The sequence below is a fragment of the Rattus norvegicus genome, chromosome 2 (genome assembly GCF_021556685.1).
Source record: "Rattus norvegicus strain SHRSP/BbbUtx chromosome 2, alternate assembly SHRSP_T2T, whole genome shotgun sequence".
Taxonomy (NCBI): Eukaryota; Metazoa; Chordata; class Mammalia; order Rodentia; family Muridae; genus Rattus; species Rattus norvegicus.
The window spans coordinates 87,400,792-87,407,993 of record NC_141535.1 but is presented as its reverse complement, the minus strand read 5'-3'; the positions used below and the strand labels follow the sequence as shown (position 1 = coordinate 87,407,993).

Genomic DNA, 7,202 nt, shown 5'->3' with positions numbered 1-7,202 from the left:
CTCCCCTCTCTCTCCTTCAGTCTCCTCTCTCTGTTCTAGTCTCCTCCACTTCCTTCTAACTTCTCTTCTGCCCATCCTTCCTTCTCCTCCAATGACAGGCCTCCTTCTATCCTGTACCTGCCCCTCACCTGTACTTTACAAATTCAATGGGGAGGTGGTTCTGGTGAAGTCACCTGAGTTCTGAGTATGTGACTAGGCAGCTGTCCTTGGGGCAGTGGAATTAGCATCAAAATACAGATAACTTCCGGGCAAACCACAACATAAATGTGGTACTCAGGAAGCCAATCAATCCCTAAGTCGTATTTATGCCTTGCCTAAGTTATTTTTTTTCAACATGCTCACCCTTAGGTGTCCTTGGAGTACAAATACTTTCTGTCCATGACAGACCTTTCATTTGACCAAGGGAGGATATGTATGTTTGAAGCTCATTTATAGCTTCAAACATATACACTCTGACATTTTCCAGGAATCCTTTTGAAAGACCCACCCCATGAGTCTTAACTCAGAGTTGCAACAGGCTTGAACGAGCCCAGGCACGCCCAGATACCTAGGGCCGAGTCACCGTGAAAACTAACAGACCATAAAAGGAAAGGAATGCAGAACAGACCAGGAGTACCACTCACAGGCCACCTGGCAGGAAGAGATAAGCCCCCAGCCCCCGACATCCAGGACGCCCCAAACCTGACAATGTGTGTAGCTATACCTTATTACCTCATCATGTGAAATAGCCAATCATATGTGAACATGTCTATGTGCCTCGTTTGAATCCACCAATCCCTGTAACTATGCATCTGCTTCTGTACGCCCGCTTCTGCTTCCCCAATCCCTATAAAAGCCCCATGCTGGAGCTGCTGGGCGCGCAAGTCCTCCGAAGAGACTGTGTGCCCGCAGGTACCTGTGTTTTCCAATAAACCCTCTTGCTGATTGCATCCGAGTGGACTCGGCTCGGTCATTGGGCACTTGGGACTCCTCCTGAGGGAAAGGTCCTCTTTGGGGGTCTTTCATTATGGGGGCTCGCCCGGGATTTGGAGACCCTCCGCCCAGAGATCACCGACCACCCACCGGGAGGTAAGCCGGCCGGCGTTTGTCTTGTCTGTTGTGTCTTGTCCTGTGAACGATCGATCAATAGGCTCAGATCTGGGGACTATCTGGGCGGGCCAGAGAAGGAGCTGACGAGCTCGGACTTCTCCCCCGCAGCCCTGGAAGACGTTCCAAGGGTGGTTGGAGGAGAGGGAGATCCGGATCCGTGGCACCTCCGTCCATTTTCGGAGGGATCCGCACCCTTGATGACTCCGTCTGAATTTTATTGGAGTAGAGGATCCAAGACCCTCGCTGACTCCGTCTGAATTTTTGGTTTCAGTTTGGTACCGAAGCCGCGCGGCGCGTCTGCTTGTTACTTGTTTGACTGTTGGAATTGTTTGTCTTCTTTGTGACCTGACTGTGGTTTTCTGGACGTGTTGTGTCTGTTAGTGTCTTTTTGACTTTTGTTTCGTGTTTGAATTTGGACTGACGACTGTGTTTAAAATCTTGGACCGACGACTGTGTTTGAAATCATGAAACTGTTTGCTTTGTTCGTCGAAGAGTTTTACTTGGTCCCCTTAACGCTTAGTGAGTAAGAAACTTAATTTTGTGGACCCCGCTCTAGTGGCGGTGTGTTGGTTGATAGCCAAAGTTAATTTTTAAAACATAGTGTTTTGGGGGTTGGGGATTTAGCTCAGTGATAGAGCTCTTGCCTAGCAAGCGCAAAGCCCTGGGTTCGGTCCCCAGCTCTAAAAAAAGGAAAGAAAAACAAAACAAAAACATATAGTGTTTTATCTGTGCTTATGCTCGCAGCCAGCTGTGATGAACTGGGAAAGATTTAAATTTTCCTTGGGAGTAAGGAATCTTAAAGGTGGAGTTTCAGCCGGTATGGCACTTAGTGCGTAGCTGCCTAAAAGATCAGAAATGCTGTCAACAGGCTATAAAAAAAAAAGGGACAGGCGGTGTTAGAAATGCTACGGGAAGAACTATCTAAAAAGGCTGAGAGCGAGGTGGGAGAGGACTATAAGGAAAACAAGAAAGGAATTTCTGACATTTGCTCACAGAAGGAGAGCGCTCATTAAGAGAAGTTCTTTAAGGAAGCCTGCCTTATATGCTGTCCTTATTCCAAGGGAGGAGTCAGTCTCCAACATTAAATTACTTTTCTCGCTGATCATCATTAACATGGAGAGTGCCTTTGGTCCTATCCCCACAGCAGCCAGTTCCTGCCCCTATGGTTAAAATGCCCCAGGTTGGGGGACAAAAAGAGCCCCTAAAATAGTTTCAAAGAATCTACAACTGTGAAGAACTTTGTTTTGCCAGTCAGGATTAATGTTTTCTTTTCCATGGGCCTATAGCCCACTGAGACAGTTTGGTAAAGGGCTGTTACTAAAGTCCTGAAAGCCCCAGGTGAACTGGTTACAATTCTTTTGTCAGCTGCTTAGTATTTAGCACCCAGGTTCTAACCATCTCTCCATCCTTTTGTTATTAGTTGTTACTAGAAGCCTAGTGTCATTTGGAGGCTGGTTCTCTTGAGAGGCAAAGCCACCAAGCTGACACTGAAGGGAGGTAGGTACTCCTTAAGGGAAAATCTAAGCCCAGAGAGACAGCCGGTAACAGCTAGGCTGCCTCTCTGCTCGCCTTTCTGTTTCATAGACAAAGCTTGTGCTTATATTTACAGTGGCCTTTTTGTCCAAAAAAAGGCCTCCTGGTTTAGCTGTGTGACTAAATGCTATTTGTCCTCTTCAGTGGACCTCTCTCCTCTAGATTCCCTTCTTGTTTTCTCACCATCCCACGTGAGATGCTTGTTAGTAACTGTTACAGATCTTCTTTACCACCAAGGAAAGACAGAATCCTACTAGAGGCCTGAAAGAATGTTCCAGACATGGCTAGAAGGCCCTCACTTGTGCCTGCTCTCTTCAGACGCCTGAAGGTAGGGAGTGCCAGGTCTGCCCCCAGGCTCCAAGGGTGGGTCTCCTAGGGGCTGGAAAATGCCCCACCAATCTGGCTAAGATAAGGAAAGGGTATGAAGAGAAAGTTACAGAAATTTGAAGGGTTAAGCTAAGTTGCTGAGAGTTAGTATAAGTTACAGAGAAAGTAAGGTTAAACAAAGAGAAAGAGAAAAGAAGGTAAAAAGAAGAGGAAGCTAGAGAGCTAAAGAGAGATAAAAGACAAGAGAGGAACATATACTGGCCACAGTAGTTAGGGAACCTAAGAAGACAGTACCTGGCAACAGAAGAGAATTCCTGGCTAAAGATCAGTGTGCCTAATGCAAAGGAAAAAAAAGACACTGGGTCAGGGACTGCCCCAGAAAGAACAAGAGGGGACACTGGAGAGCCTCTTGGTCCTGGAGTGCTGGCTATGTGCAGAGATAGGAGGGAAGCCTGCCCAGTTGTTTTATGGATACAGGGACCCAATGCTCTGTGCTCCTATGCTCCAGTGGGCCAGTATCCAAAGACCTTGGGTACAGGGGCCTACTGGCAACAAACAATACTTATGGACTGCCCGAAGAACAGTGGACCTTGGCGTGGGCCGGGTAACCCACTAGTTCATAGTCATCCCTGACTGCCCCCATCCCTTGCTCATGAGAAAATTGCTCCCCAAAATAGCTTGCGTGGGCTGAAATGGCTGGGTGAGGCCATGTGTATGCATATCTACAGACTGTGTATGTGGAGCTTAAGACCTGTCTCAGTGCACCAGTACCTGATGCTGGGAGATGAATGGCTTAGCGCTGTTCTACTTGGAACATATCACTCCTGCCAGCTGGGCACTAACAATTATCACCCAATCCAGGACTTAAACTGTGATAGAGTGGCTGATGTTTGCCTTTGAATAGAGTGTCCCAAAAGATGGGACCACTGGTCAGCTGCCATGGACTAGATTCTCCACCTGTTGGGGGCAATCTGGTCACCTTGCTGCCCAATCCTGACCTGGAGCCACCACAGCACGAGTGTCAAGCACTGGCAGAAGCCCATGGGTGGAGGAAAGACCTCTGCGACTGGCTGATTGACCCCTGCTGAAAGCCGAGGCTACCTTGTCCACAGACGGGAACAGTTCTCTTCATGAAGGTCAGAGATAAGTGGGTGCTGCCATGGTGGACAACACAATGTCATCTAGGATGGCTGAACCTCAACCCCCCAGTACATCAGTGCCGCAGATGCCTTTGCCATCTCTTGGATACCCTGGTGAAGCCAACAACTGTGAGTACTATTCATTGCTCAGGATATCAGGAGGGAAGAGATTCAGTGGCATTGGGCAGTAACAAAGCAGATAAAGTGGCTCGGGAAATGGCTATGCAGGAGCCTATCCTAGTTGAAGGCCTGCAAGAGACAGCCACTGAGAACTAGGATCGGACTAAGGGATGGCCTCACTTAGAAAAGGCCCAAATTGCTTAAAAGATAAAGGACAATGGCACACTTGTGGGGGAAGCTATACTCCTCCAGAGAACAAAGAAAAGACTCACTTTGCCAAATACAGAAATGGACTCATTTAGGAGATAAAAAGTTTGTCCAAGTAGTTAAGTGTATGTAATAGACTTTAAGATTTTAGCCAGAGAGGCAGTAGAAAGTATAAGGTATGTCAATAAGTGAATGCTTAGCAAGCAAACAGGGCAAAGAGACCTAGAGAGTTTGGTGAAAAGTCGAAGTGAACTTCACTGAGATAAAACCAGAAAAATATAATCACAAGTATCTCCTAGTGCTTGTAGATACTTTTTCAGGAATAGATAGAAGCTTTCCTCACCAAACAAGAGACGGCCTCTGCAATCATCAAGAAGATACTGGAAGAAATCTTCCTCCGATTTGGAATGCCCAAGGTAATCTGGTCAGACAACGGCCCTACTTTCGTTGCCAAGGTAAGCCAGGGTGTGGCCAAGTATTTAGAGGTCGATTGGAAATTACATTGTATTTACAGACCTCAAAGTTCAGGACAGGTAGGGTAAATAAATAGAACTCTAAAAGAGACCCTGACCAAATTAACCATGGAGACTGGCACAGACTGGGTGGCACTCCTTCCTTCTTGCTCTCTTCAGAGCAAGAAATACCCCTTCCAGATTCAGCCTTACCCCCTTTGAGATCTTAAATGGGGCCTCAGTCCCCCTGACTGTATTAGATGATGTTACTGAACCAATATGTCATAGTGCCATAGTAATAATGATTTGTGTGCTAGGCTAAAAGACCTACAGGTGATACAGAAAGAAATCTGCTCAGAGCTGGCAGCAGCCTATGCCCTGGGGACCCCTGAGACATCTCACCAGTTCCAGGTCGGAGACTCGGCTACATACGATGGCACCGAACCCAGATACTCACTGGAAAGGACCGTACCTGGTGCTGCTGACCACCCTGACAGCCATCAACTCTCAGCCCTCACCAGCCGTGTACTAGCTGTTGGGGCTGAGAGCTGGGACCTAGAGGGAAAATCAGATCTTCAAAAAGCTCCCTAGACTTAATTTCATGTTTGCCCCGGGTTTTATCAAGATAGGTGTGGGGATAGGCTTGATTTCTATTACAAATGATGTAACATTGCATATGTTAGTACTCCTAACACTTCTTGGGACTGTGCCTCAGGGATCACAATCTGTACAAGTTTAGAAGTTCTAAAAGCTAGTCATGACCTTGGTGTGCAGGTTTAGATAGTGTCCAGATTGGAATCCTGATGCTAGAGACTTAGTAAGAAAAAAAAAAGAGTTGAGAATTACTTAAGGCTATCTAGGTGCTGCAAGGGCAGCACAAGGACATCTGCCATTGCCCTGCAATGCAAGGTTTATAGAGAATTCAGAACTGCCATTGACTCAGATATAAAAAGAGTGAAAGACTTTTTAGCTGACCTCCAAGAATACCTAACCTCCCTCTCAGAGGTAGTCCTTCAGAATAGGAGAAGATTAGACCTGATATTCCTTAAAGAAGGAACCTGTGTGCTACACTGAAAGAATGTTGTTTCTATGCAGACCATACAGGATTAGTGAGAGATAACATGGCTAAGCTCCGAGAACGCTTGGCCCAGAGACAGAAGCTGTTTGATTCCCAACAAGGCTGGTTCGAGGGGTGGTTTAACTGATCCCCTTGGTTTGCTACCCTGGTGTCCACCTTGATGGGACCCTTAATCATCCTCCTCCTAATCTTCCTCTTTGGCCCCTGCATTCTAAACAGATTGATGCAGTTCATAAAGAACAGACTCTCAGTCATTCAGACGCTTGTTCTCACCCAACAATACCAGAGGGTAAGACAACAGGAAGAGATTCCTTAGAATTCGATTTGAGTAAAGGATTTTACTCAAGTCTAAAAGAAAATGGGGGAAAATGAAAGACCCACCCCATGAGTCTTAACTCAGAGTTGCAACAGGCTTGAACGAGCCCAGGCATGCCCAGATACCTAGGGCCGAGTCACCGTGAAAACTAACAGACCATAAAAGGAAAGGAATGCAGAACAGACCAGGAGTACCACTCACAGGCCACCTGGCAGGAAGAGATAAGCCCCCAGCCCCCGACATCCAGGACGCCCCAAACCTGACAATGTGTGTAGCTATACCTTATTACCTCATCATGTGAAATAGCCAATCATATGTGAACATGTCTATGTGCCTCGTTTGAATCCACCAATCCCTGTAACTATGCATCTGCTTCTGTACGCCCGCTTCTGCTTCCCCAATCCCTATAAAAGCCCCATGCTGGAGCTGCTGGGCGCGCAAGTCCTCCGAAGTGACTGTGTGCCCGCAGGTACCTGTGTTTTCCAATAAACCCTCTTGCTGATTGCATCCGAGTGGACTCGGCTCGGTCATTGGGCACTTGGGACTCCTCCTGAGGGAAAGGTCCTCTTTGGGGGTCTTTCACTTTCCAGCTTTTACACAGTTCTGAATACACAAAAGTGTCTCCATAGCAGTCAATACAGCTACACTGTAATTTCTTCAAGTGTTAGGTTTTGTCCCTGTGTTTTACATAGGAAAAGTCACATGGTTGGGGTTCAAAGTTCATTGAACTGAACTTTTCTCCCTATCTCCTTTCTTCTCTCCTTTCCTCCCTTTTCTTTCTTCCTTCATTCATATTCTTTCTCAAGCCTCACTCAGATTTGTTCATTTCCTGATTCCAGAATCAACTGAGTAGTACATTCCTTCATTCTAATCCATCAAGATGCTTTTGATCTTAAACAGTTCTTGTCTGTTCTTTGTGCCTTGTCTGTTCCACTTTTGAT

The 7,202-nt window shown here is 46.6% G+C and overlaps 1 long non-coding RNA gene across 1 annotated transcript; it reads left to right on the top strand.

The window, feature by feature from the left end:
* Positions 1–857: 857 nt before the first annotated feature.
* LOC148006666 (uncharacterized) lies at positions 858–6,286 on the top strand. The gene is made up of 2 exons (XR_015671233.1): positions 858–1,068; positions 5,185–6,286. It is a non-coding gene; the product is annotated as an uncharacterized LOC148006666 (long non-coding RNA).
* The last annotated feature ends 916 nt before the right edge of the window (positions 6,287–7,202 follow it).